General features: G+C 45.8%; 1 pseudogene; it reads left to right on the top strand.

Moving 5' to 3' along the window:
- Positions 1-7,082: 7,082 nt before the first annotated feature.
- LOC131285060 (uncharacterized) lies at positions 7,083-12,062 on the top strand (annotated as a pseudogene).
- The last annotated feature ends 4,049 nt before the right edge of the window (positions 12,063-16,111 follow it).

The raw sequence follows: 16,111 nt of genomic DNA, 5'->3' as shown, positions 1-16,111 counted from the left end.
TCCGAATCGGTCGAACAACACCGCGATCACCTTCGTCAGCTCTTCAGTCGTAAATTCGAGCAGGAAGAGATCTCGTTTCTGGGGCATTTCGTCAGCGCCGAAGGCATCCGACCCCTACCAGAAAGAGTTGCAGCGATCCGCGAGTTAAAAACACCCACGACGGTAATGGAATTGAAAAAGTTTTTGGCAATGCTGAATTTTTATCCTCGCTCTCTGCCCCACGCATTGGACGCTCAAGCATTACTTCTCGAGATGACTCCTGGTAACAAGAAAAGAAACAAGACCCCTCTGACCTGGACACCGGAGGCCGTCTCTGCATTCGAACGCTGCAAAGAACAACTAGAGCAAGCATCTCTCCTAGCACATCCTGCCATGAACGCGGAATTTTCTTTGTGGACCGACGCATCGGATTTTGCTGCTGGAGCAGTATTACATCAGTTGGTGGATGGGAAGCTACAGCCGCTCGGGTTCTTCTCGAAAAAGTTCGATGGCGCGCAACGCAAGTACTCCACTTATGACCGCGAACTTACCGAAATATATCTGGCTATACGACATTTCCGCTACTTTTTAGAGGGTCGTCAGTTCCGTGTTTATACGGACCACAAACCTCTAACGTTTGCGTTTAGACAAAAGCAGGAGAATGTCTCGCCACGAAGAACCCGCTATTTAGATTACATCGGGCAATTCACGACGGAAATTGCTCATATAGCGGGGGATGGCGTGACCGCCGACCTTTTATCACGCATCGAGGTGATACAAGTAAGTCCTACGATTGATTATGAGAAGATGGCAGAGGAACAGGACCGCGACACCGAATTGGTAGACATACTTAGTGGCAAGATAGTTTCCGACCTTTGCCTACGGAAAACACAGATCCCCGGAAGCAATATGTCACTTAACGCCGATTGCCCTACTGGAATAATCCGACCATACGTTCCCAAGTCATTTCAGCCGCAAGTTATGCATGCCGTCCACGATTTGAGTCACCCAGGATCCAGAGCCACCGCAAAACTGTTAACAGAGCGATTCGTATGGCGAGGCATCAAGCGAGATGCTCGACAATTCGTGAAAACCTGCGTGGCATGCCAACAAGCTAAAGTAATACGTCACACCAAGAGCCCTCTGCAAACATACCCAGCGACGACAGCCCGATTTACACACATAAACGTCGATATCATTGGACCTTTTCCAGTGAGCAACGGTCAACGGTATTGCCTTACAGTAATCGATCGTTTCACGCGTTGGCCAGAGGCAGTTCCTATACCAGACATAACAGCAGCAACTGTTGTCACAGCCCTCCTGTACCACTGGATCTCGCGTTTTGGCGTTCCATCCTACATAACTACGGATCAGGGAAGACAATTTGAGTCAGGCCTGTTCAGTGAGTTGACACGAACCCTGGGAACGCGACACATTCGGACAACGGCATACCATCCACAAGCAAACGGGATGGTGGAGCGTTAGCACCGCACCCTCAAAGCAGCAATCATTTGCAAGGACACAACTAGGTGGAGCGAACACTTACCGCTCATCCTGCTAGGCCTAAGGACTACCTTCAAGAGCGACATCCAAGCATCACCCACCGAATTGGTGTACGGAACTACCCTAAGAATTCCCGCTGAGTTCCTTGTTGAAGAGTCCCGGTCAGCTACAGCTGAGCAATCGGACCTTGCCAGGACGCTCCGTGAAGGGATGAGCCACATTCGACCGCCGAATACCTCGTGGCACGCTGACAACCCTACCTTCGTTCATGCCGACCTAAGCAAGTGTAGCCACGTATTCATACGTAACGACACCGTCCGCCCTGCACTAACCACACCGTACCTTGGCCCTACCCGGCAATCAATCGCAAATCCAAGTCGTTTCAGGTTATAATCAACGACTGACCTTCATGGGTCTCCGTGGATCGCCTGAAACCTGCTTACATCGCGAACGAATCGAGTAGTACTCCGCAACCGACGCACTTCCAACGAGACTATCCGCCCTCACCGAGGCTACAACAGAAGACCACATCCAGTACAGCAGCGACCCCAGCCACAGATCAAAAAACATCGACCGTCGTTACCAGATCGCAACAGAAGGTCATCATCTCGGCGCGATACCGGTAACTCCGCTCTAGGAGGGGAGTACTGTGGCGACATCACCATCAGCTCGTTGGGTCGCACAGCAATCGACGACGAGCCAGCTGGTGTAATGTCATGCCACAAACACTCACGACTTCGTTGTGGAAACGCGACTGCAGTGACGAGCGCCATCTAGGAGAAAGCAAACGAACAACCGGACACTATAAATGCACGAAGCGAATTGCGCCCACACACACTCGTCGGCCCAGAGGCGAATGTAGCCGAAAGGCTCAAAGCCTCTATAAAAATAAACCAACAACAACTCGTCGGCCCAGTTATCCGGTGACTACTCGCGTCTCTCGACTTTCGGTGGTGTTAAGACAAATAAGCAAACTTGAATACAAAATAAAAAGGCAGTTTCCCTAGCGAAATACCAACTTCACTGGGAACCTCCAAAAAGTCGATCCTGCTTGATTTGTCGCAAATCCCATGAAACCACCAAGAGTAGAAAATTGCTGAATCAATCAGTTGAACAACAATTTCCGCAACAAAATATGAACATTACTGATCTCAAACAGAAATTCCGTCATTTAGCCGAAGTTGCAACTGAATCGTATGTGAATGCTAAGCCATCAATACTTGGTCCCAATATTGGTTTAAGTCACAGCCATCAGGAAATGCCAGAAGGATGGAAGCAACCTGTTCTCCATCATGTGCTCAAGTGGTAAAAACCCGTAACGCGTTAGAACAACGACAAGTGTTTCCCTTATCATTTGATTGGACTGTGAAACAACATTACGTAGATGACTATTTGGATAGTATAGTCGGCATCCTGGGTTACGGGTGACAGGAATAGAGGGTAGTCAGTATGGATCGGACTCCGAATAAAGAAGGTCGTGTGTGGCGGCCCGTTGACTCATAGCGTATGCGTTGTTACAGCAATATAATATAATAGAGGATATGGTGGAGGTGGAGAAAAACAATAGGAAAGTGTCGGATGAGTGGCTTTCGGGTTCATGGCCATTGAACGAAGGAGTACCCATGAACAAGCGTAAGGCGGAATGGATCAGGTTCCGGAACCAATTGGAGAGGATTGTTGAATGCAAAACGTCAGTGGATCCAAAAACCCGCGTAACTGGCTTGAAGTTTTTTGCGGGCAGCTACCTATTGAGCGTTATCGAAATGCAACAAACTAGTTTGGCGATGACTACGGACATCTACAGGGATGCTGTAAAGGCGTTGGATGAGTATTTCAGCGACTTATGCGACGCTACGAAAGAGAAGTTAAAATTCCGCGAGATGCGAATGAGGGCGGCAGAGCCGTTCGCGGACTGGGTGCTGCGTCTGCAGGCGCAAGCGAGTTTGTGCGAGTTTCGTGGAGAACAACGCGAAGAAGAGTTGCCCAGAGTGTCAGCTGGTGACAAAGAATACTAGACCCTTGCCCATTACACAGACGGAGTTGCCAAAGAATCCATGGGAATATATTTCAATGGATTTTGCTTGATGTTTGGAGGTATTGAGTTGGAAGGCATTGGTGCTTGTGGACAATTATTCAAGATATTTGGTGGCGCTGCCTTTGAAGAAAACAGACAAGGAAGCGGTGAAGCGGGCTCTGCGCCGAATTTTCAACACCTATCACGAACCTAATACCTTGATGAAGGCGGATAACGGCCCTCCGTTTAACAGCTTGGATTTGCAGTCTTGGTTGCAGTTGGTTTGGGGAGTTAAGCTGAAACATACTACACCACTCAATCCAACCGAAAACGGTCAAGTTGAACGCAACATGCAAGGCACTAATAAAGCGGTAACCGTACAAAGAGAATCCGAGGTCTGAAGGGCGTAGCGGTAGAAATATAAGGCCACCGAAGCGGTACTTGAACATGTGTGTAGAGAGTAGAGAATTGTGGGAATAAGTAACGCTTTATTTTTGCCAAAGGGACGATGTGGCATCCTGGGTTACGGGTGACAGGGATCAGTATGGATCAGCGGGTAGTCAGTATGGATCGGACCCCGAATAAAGAAGGTCGTGTGTGGCGACCACTGCCCGTTGACTCACAGCGTATGCGTTGTTACATCAATATACTATAATAGAGGATATCACACAAAGCACACCAAAACGGTGGTTTATTTATTCGTAATTTCACATAGAATCAGTCATCTAACCATTCAGGGTAAGATATTCATGCAAGCGGTGTTGGAATCATGGCGAAGAACCCTGAATCTTTTGGATTGTACGAATTAAGTAAGCACTGAACTAAGTTTGACAGCTTCCGCGTGCGTTTGACGCAGAAGAAAATGTGCTTTATTGTATTGTCAGATCGAATGGAAAAAACGTGGCGTAGCACAGCAGAACGGAATCCGTGTTTTCCAATACTTATTTTGTTATTCTCAGCTTAATATCACAACCTGCGCTCAACAGGTTATGGGCCCAGAAGCTACATCCAAAGCATGATATTTTTTCAAGCTGAAAGATTCGGTCGGGACGAGCCGGATAGTTATATTTTTTTCGCCTGTGCACTTATCATTCGATTGGTCTCCTTTGTGGCGGTGTGGTTACACCTGCAATCGGTGGTGAGATTAGCGACATGAAGTTTGCAATCGACAAGTTGCATGGAGGCAACTGGCAAACGTGGAGTGTTCTGGTAGAAATGCTCCTGACTCGTGATAATTTGTGGGATGTTGTCCAAGCCAGCGTTCCAGGAGAGAACGAGCGTACCGCAACTTGGCAGCTAGCAGACCGAAAGGCAAAGGCCACGATTATCTTACTGGTTGAAGACAGTCAGCTACCGCTGGTGAAGAACTCCGTCTACGCACACGATGTTTTCAATTCATTGAAAAATAACCACCAGAAGACGACGCGATCCGTTCGAGTTTCCTTGTTGAAGAAGCTGTGAGCAACTAACCTCGCAGCAAATGGTAACATCGAAGATCACTTGCGTGTTTTTGACGACTTATTTGACCGCCTCGAAGCTGCTGGAACAACGTTGGATAAAGACACTAAAGTTTGCATGCTGTTGCGAAGCTTGCCGGTTTCCTACGACGGATTGGTTACAGCGCTTGATAGCCGTTCAGACGAAGACATTTCCCTAGAAGGTGTAAAATCGAAACTCATCGACGAATAAAGCCGGCAACTGGAACGACGAGGTGGTGAATCTTTGAAAACGGATAAGGCAATGCGATCTGATGAGGGTAAGTCATTGCATAATCAGGCTGGAAGAGTACGAACGTGTCAACAAGTGGCACATATCGCGACGGAAGATAGGGATTGCGAACTTTCGGAACAGTTGAATGATAAATTTTAGGAGTGGAAGAAAACAATAAGTAGCGTAGGGAATCTGGCTATAATTAGACCAATAGCGGTTTCAAAACCGAGTGAAGTGGAATTGCACACGTTTGTTGATGCATCAGAAGAAGCAATCGCAACATATGCGTATGCTAGAAGTCATAACAACGCATATATCATACGGCTAATAGCAGCAAAGGCCAGAATGGCACCGATAAAAGCCTCGATTGGAATTTCAAGCAGCTTTATTTGCCGCACGATTAACTGAAGCAATAAAAGAAGAACTCCGTATCGCAGTGAAAACGACAACATTTTGGAGTGATTCACAAACAGTGCTTGCCTGGATTAATAGCGAACACAGGAAATATCACCAGTTTGTGGCTCAAAGAGTAAGCGAAACTTTAGAATTTTCTAGTAAGGCTCAGTGGAACTATGTCCCTACTAAAGAAAATCCTGCAGATTTAGCCACGATGAATTTTCAACCAATACGAAGCTCTGGTACAACGGTCCGTCATTTTTAGAAGACGACGGACAAAGGTGGCTGTACAGTTTCGATAAACGAACCGCAGTTGAGGAAATTCGAATGGTAGGTTTTCATAGCGAAGAAATAGTTATTCTTCCAGAAACAAATTGCTCAAGTTGGAACAGACTATTCAAACATGCCACCAATTTAAAGAAACTCGTGGACTTCATAAAAGATAAAAAAATCTTAGGAAAGAAAGTAACGTATGCAGATACAAAAGTGGCAAAGGAGTATCTTTATAAGAAAGCGCAATGGGAAGGATATCCTGAAGAAATGAAGGATCGTTCAACGGAATCAACCATTTCAACAAAAAGTAATATAAAAGGCCTCATGCCGTTTTTGGATAAGCATGGTGTATTAAGGTCTTGTGGTCGCCAAATATAACAACGACAGCGGTGTCACATATAAAGCCCTACCGGGTATAGAGCTGCATAGGCGATCATCCGGGGTGGATCGATCGGCCAGCAGAGGCCGTGTGGAGTGAGTGGAGAGAGTCTCTCTATCCTGAGCGGCAAGAATGGATTATATTAGCATCGCAAGTTCTGCCCATCCTCAAACCAGGGAAGGATCCAACGTTGGCAGTCAGCTACAGACCCATTAGCCTCCTGTCATCCCTGAGCAAGGTGTTCGAGAGGCTACTCCATCCTCGAGCATCCTGAGGGATGCAGTTGATGAACGAGGACCAATTAAGGCGGAGTTGTTTGGTTTCCGTCCGCGCCACTCCACTGCCCACCAACTCGTCCGCCTTCGGAACACCATCCAGCACCATCTGGCGGTTTCCAAGACAACCGCAATGGTTCTCTTGGATGTCGAGAAGGCGTTCGACAACGTGTGGCACGACGATCTGGTCCACAAGATGGCAACATTCGGTCTTCCGCGCCACCTCACCAAACTGCTCCAGAGCTACCTGCAGGGACGAACCTTCCGCGTCGTCCTGGGAACAACATCATCCTGCATTTCCAGAGCATCGGCCGGAGTCCCTCAGGGAAGCGTCCTGGGTCCCCTGCTATATGTTGTCTACACAACCGACATGCCAACCACCCCGCTAGTCGTTTTGTGAGGTGGGACCACCAGATGCTACCAACAGTCGAGCCTTGGGCGGTCCGGAAGCATGGATGGGTGAATTTCTACCTGACTCTGGTCTTAACGGGACATGGATTCTTCCGTGAGTACCTGTTCGTCAAGGGGTTCACTGCTGCTGTGTGGTCACGGGATGGCGCCTGCGGAGGCGGACAACCTGGAGCAGTTCATGCTAGACAGCGTGGAGGCCTGGAATCGCGTGGTGGCCGCCGCTGGGGAGATCACGCGCCACCTCCAACAGAAATGGGGCGAGGAACAACATCGGCTCTCCACAGCAACAGCGGAGACGACCAGAGCGCAGGCGGCTGAGGCGGCCGTTCGACGAGCGCGAAACCAAGCTCGGAGACGGCGCCCTGAGCTCACTCAAACACTTGCTGCGATAACACCTGCGGCGTGATCGGAGTGGTCTAGGGTACTGCGCAACATTCAGCTGCGCATCCGGCGGTTACGCAACAGGACGACTAGATGAGCGAACCACGAGATACTGGAGAGGAGGAACGAGGCTCTGCTCCGGGAGCACGACGCAGTTACGGAGGAGGAGCTTCTCGCTGCCCGGAGGGACTTCACCGCCGCCGATGAGGCGCTGCAGGAGGCAAGACGACTGCAGCGTCGGTTTAGAAGATGAGACTTTTTGTTTTTGAATTGTCCACTAAAGGCATTCGCCTACGCGGGGCGTATGCAAACATGCAAACCAGAATGTAACGAGAAAAAAAACGTCACATTAGGCAGGAGAGAAACTCCGTTAGTAGAGCTTCATAGGGATTAGCGCCTTTATTATAATTAGTGTGATATAAAAAAAAACTAGTATTGTAAGGTAATAAATGGTGCGAACCCTACGCAAAAAAAAACCCTGCCCGCCGAAGCCGAGCTGTTCCTGTTCGCGGACGACACTGCCATCACGGTGAAGGGGCGAACCGTAGCAGAACTCAGAAATCGCGCCAAGCAAAGCCTTGACGCCGTAGTCCAGTATTCGGAGTCCTAGAAGATTAAGATCAATCAGCCAAAAACCCAGGCGATCACCCTACCCCACCGGTTCCGCGGAGAGCTCCACAAACCGACGGCGAATCCAATGGCTAATGGCACCCCATTACAATGGTCTTCCGAGGTTAAGTACCTCGGACTAAGAAGTGACAAAAAACTACTGTTCAGAACCCACACTAACTTACTCACGCAAAAACTGGCCATTCTATCAAAGAACCTGTGTCCCTTGATTAAACGTCGGTCTAAACTTTCACTTCACACGCAACAAGATAGTCCTATACAAGGCTTTTATTCTACCAATAGTCACCAACGACCTTCCCGTCTGGGGACAATGCGCCAACATACATAAGAGCAAAGTGCAAATAGCGCTAAATAGAATCATGCGTATGATCGTTAACGCCCCCAGATATGTTAGACTAACCGAACTCTATGAAATTATAGGAACAATATCTATAGATAATATGTACATAGCGACCTCAGAAGAATTTAAGCGAAGGTCGCAACTAATTCTTGTTTTTTTTGTCTTTCTTTTCTTTTTAGATGTTAGTGTTATTAACACTTCGGATAGCGTTGGTGAGAGTAGCGGTAGTGGAAACATAGCTACTAACAATAATATAGAAAATATTGATACTGAAGTTGTTGAGGAACTTCCGGACATTCCGACCTCAAGTAGTACAAGTGAAGAGTTTTGGGCGAAGGCTATCGTATTTTGGACGAATTTGAAACCCTGATGAAGGCATTGCGTTATTTAGCAATTTTTACTCCCTCGGAATTTCGTTAATTTGCTACTGGCAATCTTAGGGAAGTTCGGTCATCCTGATCTTCCAAAAGATGCCCGAACCCTTGTGAGAACTCCTAAAGTTGCACATGAAATACAAAAAGTAACCGGTGGAAAGTGTTGGTACCAGGGAATTGAAGTCGCCCTTAAAAACTATTTCAACGGTGGCATTCCTGAGGCAATGAATTTTAAGTTTCAAATTTGTATTGACGGGCTACCTCTTTTTAAAAGTTCGTCAACTCAATTTTGGCCAATACTTGTGAAAGTTGAAGAATTGAAGGATTGTCCCATTTTTGTTGCCGGTATATTTTGTGGTCAAAAAACCCGACAACATAGAGTTTTTTTTGCGGCCACTTGTTTGTGAGTTGAATGAATTGTAATAAATAGGCCTAAATTTTTTTTTTCAAAATAGTGTCAGTATGCGTTAGCGCATTTATAGCCGATTCGCCAGCGCGATCTTTTATTAAATCGGCATTTTCGGCTAAACATGGGCGCACTAAATGCTCTATTCTTGGCATTCATGTTCAGCCGGAAAATAAAATAAGTTTTGAAGGTGTAAGTGCAGCACCCCGCACGGATGTTGGATTTCGTGTTAGAAAAGACAGAGCACATCATAAAGTAATCCGCACGCCTCTAGAGGATGTTGCAAATTTAGATATGATAAAAAAATTTCCCATTGCTGATCGACTACATTTGATTGACTTAGGTGTTAGTCGAAAGTTGCTCCAGGGATTTTTAACCCATAAAATGATGAGTTTTAATCGTTGGTCTAGTGACCAGAAGGTACACATTTCAAATTTTTTAAAGCAAACAAAATTGCCTTGTGAAATTAATAGTCCAATATTAAATGTCCAACTCCTTAAGGGTTGTAGCAGCAAAAAACGGTTGAGATGCATTGTAATTGCCTGGCACCATCAGTTCCAGCATCTTTTTGATATCTTTCACGTCTTCGTGAAGTCTTGCCACAGAAAGCTGCAGCATTCTGATGCCTTTGGTATTGGCATTTTCATCCCCCCATTTTCTTTTATGTGTTGCGTGAGCTAGAGCCTTGTCCCTGGTTTTATGTATTATGTTCTACTACAACCCAACTGAGTGTTTCATAATTATCATCCAACAACTAGAGAAATAGGAGGACGAAAACCGTGCGCTAAGAAGCGAATTATCAACATCCGTAAACGTGCTGCTGGCTATAAATCTCCTCGGCGTAACCGCTTATCTAACAGTCAAGTGTTACCGACACATCGTCGATTGGTCGTGTTCCATTTTTAGCCCAAGTTCCGTATTACGTATTCCATCGAAGTCACCGTATTCCATCGAACAGTTCGAGTCCAACCGTTGACGAAGGTCAACGGTGTGAGTGAATACAAGTGTTAAAAAAAGGATAGTTTCCAAGTTCAAACAAGAAACGCCGGGTCGGAGCAATCCGGCTTTTTGCGCTTTCGTTGGAAGCGTTGGAGGAACAAAGGGTTTTGTCCCAACTAATTTTAATAATAATAGCTCTATCGAAATAACTCGTGTTTACGCGTATTAGTGAGTGTGAATTTGTCGTGCCCACGTTTTTTCTCCACCTGAAGTTTTTTTTACTTATTTTAATAGTTCGGATTACTTACTTTATTCTTAATAATAAGTTAGCACACCACGATGTGATAACGAATAATTTAATTAAAATCAATGACGCAAGCATCGATAATATTTTTACGCGTGCAAACAATTAGCGATCATTCGACTCTCGACGAAGTAAACAAAACTATTAAACGCAGCTGACAGAAACGCTGATGACAGAAACGCGCCTCCCAAATCTGGAGCTAATCGTTTCCGGCGCTCATGAAGTCCCAGCGTGCCCTGAATACATGATCACCTCATGTGCAAGTTACACGGCAGACAACGGTGATCACGTGGCAGGGCAACATGTCCACGCCAGCCAGCGACCGCTGTCCACCGTGGGAATCGTCGACGAAGCAGACCACGCGCAGCAGGCTGAGAACCGGACACCGACCAGACGCTAACGCGGCGGACCTTCGTGCACGACCGCGCCACGACATAATTTTAAGCTAAATTTGTAATCAGTTCATTTCCGACCTCCGATCAATGCGGTACTAAATAAAATTGTATTTTTTTAACTTAATCGTAACAAGTGACTTATAACTGCTAGCAGCAATCAACAGTATAAAAGGTCTCCGCAGTAACCAGTCAAATCAGTTGCAGTTCCAACCCCGACACCAGCCGTCATCGCAGACTACCAGCATCGACGAAGACACCGATCAGTCACCCGGTCCCGATCTTCATAGAAAGAATAAGAGAGCGGATACACTGAACTAATAGTTACAGTGTTTTAGTTTCACTACGTAGTACCTAACTATTCCTTCACAGGAACCCCTCCTCCCCTTCGGGTAGGAAAAATACCCCTCCAGATTGGCTGGGATCTCCATCGGGAGATTTCAACTTCTTAGTACTGGAAGCAACCGAAGGCGCTTTCCTTCCTAAAAATCCTTTTATCATCCGAAAGTCCCTTGAAAACTGTGCAGGTAAGATTACGGAAGCAGGTAAGTGCCTCAATGGAGGGGGGCAGTATCTCCACAAAATCCGACGCAATAACCAATCCACAAAGCTTCTCTCTCTAAGAAAACTAATCGACGAAACCCCCGTTAAAATAGAACACCACAAAACACAAAATAAGTGTACAATGCGTAATCTTCGCCCTCGAGCTCAAGGAAAAAGGAGCTTCATGTAGAGACCATTCTTTCCTACATGAAAGAGCAGAATATCACCATGGTTAAAAGATTTACCCGTAAGGTACCTCCCCACTAACTCAATTCTACTAATTCCTACTCATTACAGACAAAAACGAACAAAACTCCACAGCCACAAATCCCAGAAATAGTAACGAAACTCAAGACCTAGAAACTTCCAATAGCATTTACAGCACCAACCCAGACACTGATAATGATACCGACTCTGCATCCCAAATTGGCTCTGACACCTCCATGTCCACGGTCGCCTCCGCAAACTCTCGGAAGAAAACGATCAATCCTCAATCCTTTCCTCTAAATAAATACAACTGGTACACCTCCTTTTCCACAACAAACTCACACCATAGCACAGCAAAAGGAATTTTGAAAGACATACCATCCTCTCCTTGCCAACTTCAATCCTTTCTCCCCTTCTCCGCAGCCAAAATTAGCACCCCTTTTCCTGCAACTTTCGTCTCCATCTACCTTCTTCATAATTCCCTTTCCAATTCAGACGTCCAAGAACACCTACCCAACCTTTTCTCCCAACTCTCAACCCAAAAAACCGAGGACCGAGAAGGTCGGTGATGAATTCCAAAAAGACTCAGGCAATGATGAAGAATGACTTCTATTTGCCATACCTCGCAGGGATACGAATATGCAATAGGAATCCGTACTCTAAAACCGTGAACCCAAATTTACATCTCTTCATCTATTCGTACGCGTGTTTTACTGATCTAAAGCGTGATCCCGTTGCACGCTTGGTACCTGATGCAAATGAAAACATTGCAATTCTTAATGGAGCTCTAATGGCGTCTTCAAGTACTCAAGGAATCTAACGTTCTGATTTTATGAGGAGAATGACCCCATTCAACAATATTCGCAGCCTGAAACAGATGGATATGATGATGTTTTGAATAACGAGCCTCAGTGTATGATGTATTGAATAACGACGTGCAAAATACTGTTGCGATATCTACGCTACTAGTGAACTAGCCCAAAACATTTTGCACAAAAACAATCGATGGTGTCTGTTACCCAATTGAAATTCAACTTGCGGATGGCGCCACCGAGGTGAAGATTCTAGACCTGTCATACTTCGTCCCACGCTTACCAAGGAGCTGGTAAAGTATGAGCAGGTATTGGAGATTAGAGAGTTGAACCAGAATGGATGGACCCGAAACCACCAGCTACCAACAAACCCTTTTCTAATCAGCAAGAGCCTTACTAGCCAAGTCGGAGGAATGGAACCCTGCACTCCGATTCAGAAAGGTACGAAATACTTGCTAAAGACACGATCAAAGACCCAGTTTGACAAACTGAAGACAATCACGGAACTATCGGACAAAAAACCCGTACAAATCATTGACCATCCATTTTTGAACCACATGCAATGTGTGTGGCATGTGCACATGCCCTGAACTGAACGGACTGACCGACGAAGAAGTCTTGGAAAATCTGAAGGACCAAAAAGTAACAGCAGTAAGACGATTCTTACGACGCAATAATACCGAAATGGCACCGACAAACTCATTCCTGCTAACAGTAGACTCAGTACTCGTGCCCACAAACAGCCGCATTGGACTTCTACAAGTAAAGACCCGGACTTACTACCCCCGACCCATGCAATGCTTTAACTGTGCCAAATTCGGCCACAGCAAAGCAAAATGCCCGTCGCCTGTTCCAGTTTGCTCAAACTGTAACCAGACGCTGCTCCGAAATGCAGAAACTGTGATGGGTACCATAACTCTTTGAGTCTCTCTTGCCCACGATATGTCGAAGAACAAAACATCATCCATATCAAAATTGACGGTGGAATCAGCTTTTTCGAAGCACGAAAACAATACGAAGAACAAAAACTAAAATCAGTAAACAACCGACTTGACGCCTCTTAGACAATCGACCCACGAGATAAACAAATCGCAGATCTTGCTTCCTTGGTAGCAGCCCTCAGACTGCAAAACAACCCCTGACAAAAAAACTTCAAACTCCACCACGAACAAAACACAGGAACACGAACCAAAAACAACCCACAAACGTAAAAACACCAGACCAAACTCATCCGAAGAAGACCTCCGCTTAACCAACAAAAGAGCACAGAAACTTGCACCCAAACAAAGCGACGCCCAAGACACTCCAAAGCAAGATGTGGCGGCCGCACTTAACGTATGCATTGTGGAAATACCACATCATATGACCACACTCAAGCAGTTCATATTTTGAATAAAACTACAGCCAAAGTAATTTAGGACACTCGTTGCACAGTGCATGAGAGTAGTGGACTTCCGTCAGTTCTTTGTGTTTTGCGAAAACTGTGCACGTTAAGGATAAGTGAAGGTGGCAATCTTTCTGCTCATTTAAGTGACATGATAAATCTGCACACGCGTCTTCAAATGGTTGAAAAAGGGGTGAAAGATAGAGTCTTTATGGCAATGGTATTGTCAAGCTTCCCGCCTTCTTACGGTAACTTGATCGTTGCGTTGGAAAATAGTCCAGAGGCCGAATTAAACGTTTGAATTCGCCATGAACAAGTTACGTGAAGAATAGAAATGAAGTAGGCAGTGTGTTACCGGAAGATAAAGCCCTTCGTGCAGAGTCGTTAACACAACAAGGTCCGGTTTGCTACCACTCCCGGAAACCATGCCATTTTTGAAAGGATTGAAGGGCAGTCGTTGACAGGTGCAGTTTAGTTTTGTGTGGGCTCCAGAAAGTTGTATAATTATCACATGAAAAGAAAGGATATTGTCCGATCTGATCATCGATAATTGTGTCTAAAGCTAGTCAGTCTCTGTGAAAGTGTTTATTTTTGTGTGAATGTCGACAGCCACACCAGATAACGGGTTTTCGTAAAACTTTGTTTTGGCGGATAGTTTGCGGCATCACCTGCCTTTCGTGTAGTACAGGCAAGTACGGTAACTGTTTTATTGCGCGGGCGTCCCTTGACTTTGAGGTTTTAGCCCAGAAATTTTGATACGGTCATGGAACAGGAAAACTGTGCGAAATGTTGCAAGAACGTAGCTGAAAATGAGGACCCTGTTTTTTTTAAGGGAGTGTGTGATGATGTGTTTCAACGTCGCTCCACCTCATTTAAAAAAAGGTGAATTTAAATGGTTGAAAGAAAATCAAAATTTGTGTTTTCGGTTCGACGCTTGCGTTGCAAAAAAATCGCCGGAAAAGAATGCAGACGAGATCTCGGGTGGTGGTGTTTGTACCATCCAATTTAACCAATGTTTAAAACGTTCGAGCAATACATTGGTCAGAGATTGGAAAAGAATTTGCAACCCTTTAGAGAGGAGTTGGAGCGAGACAGCAGGTTACACGCATCTTCGCACGGTAACCAACTAAAGTTTGTTAATAATAAGGTCCCAGTCTCGACTTTGTTAGAAAAACCTTTAGCAAATGAAACCAATAATTCAGGGACTTGGTCTAATTTGGTAAAAAAAAACATTGACAAATGATAGTAACAGCTGTTTTCCAACCATAATAAAACATGATGACGCAGGTACTTTTGCTAAAGCACTACTAGTAGTCAGTCGGACTAACAGCAGCAGAGAAGATTCGTGATCATTCCGAAAGCTAGTCAATATTGCGCTGAGACAAGGACCGACATACGGACTAAGATTGATCCGAGGAATCATCAGTTTTCGAACTTTCGCAACGGTGGGGAGGGCCAAATTTCGGTAGACGTTCCTCTTGGTGAGAATTTGAATGCCGTGAAAGATAGATTAGGCTTTGCTCTTGGTGAGGCATACACGATTTGACTGCCTCTGGCACGGATGAAATTAGCTGGTATGACCGAAGACTATTCTGAAACGGAATTGCTTGACTACCTCAAAATTGAATATCAAACTAATGGTGGCACAAGCGACGCGGCGTGGTAACATACTGACTGCCAAAATCGAGTGGTAGCCGCGACAACACTAGCACCGTGGAAGAAGGTAATTGAAAGTAAGATTGAAAAATACAACTCACAACCCCAATCAGCAGCACAAGGTGCCAGCATGAAAAAATAAGTTGATGTTTTTTATAATCATAAGAAATTAATTTAAGTAGAAAGCCCCGCGACAAGGGAAGCGCTAGGAAGCACAATTCAACCTTCGACAATTTCAACACGGAACAAAGACACCAAAGAAATCCATTCGACACCAAACTCCTAGCGTCGATGGACATACATATCGGGTTGAAACACAATTCTCGTACTGTCAAACCCATCACTGCGTACTCCGCACCTGTAAATAAGACGACCCCTTTTTTATCCAATCCTTCCACTCCGGACTCATAACCGGAACCGGAACAATTGGGCATCCCACTTCCTTCCCTAGATGCTTCCATTCAACAAGGACGAACGGAATGGCTCCAATTGTACGATTGCCTGGGCGGCAGCAAAATGGAGCATGCGGAACGAGTGGATGATACCCGTCCCGCTCACACCGGTTCAACAAAATTAGCCGAATTGGGCAAAACAGGAGTATGGATGCTCGGAAACTGCAGTGGTGAGGCCGCTAAACCCAGCAATGACGGCAACGAGGCCCAGAACAGTTCACTACCCAGCTTCAACTACGCACCGGATGCCAGGGAAGTACGGTTTCTCGAAGAAAAGCACGCACTCCCAGCATTCTTCGAGAAAGCGCGCGAGGTGTTATTTATGCACCACGGTCGTTTGGACGGGAAAAG

The sequence above is a fragment of the Anopheles ziemanni genome, chromosome 3 (genome assembly GCF_943734765.1).
Source record: "Anopheles ziemanni chromosome 3, idAnoZiCoDA_A2_x.2, whole genome shotgun sequence".
NCBI classification, from domain to species: Eukaryota; Metazoa; Arthropoda; class Insecta; order Diptera; family Culicidae; genus Anopheles; species Anopheles ziemanni.
Note: the sequence above shows the minus strand (reverse complement) of the source record. Positions and strands in the feature narration are given on the sequence as shown.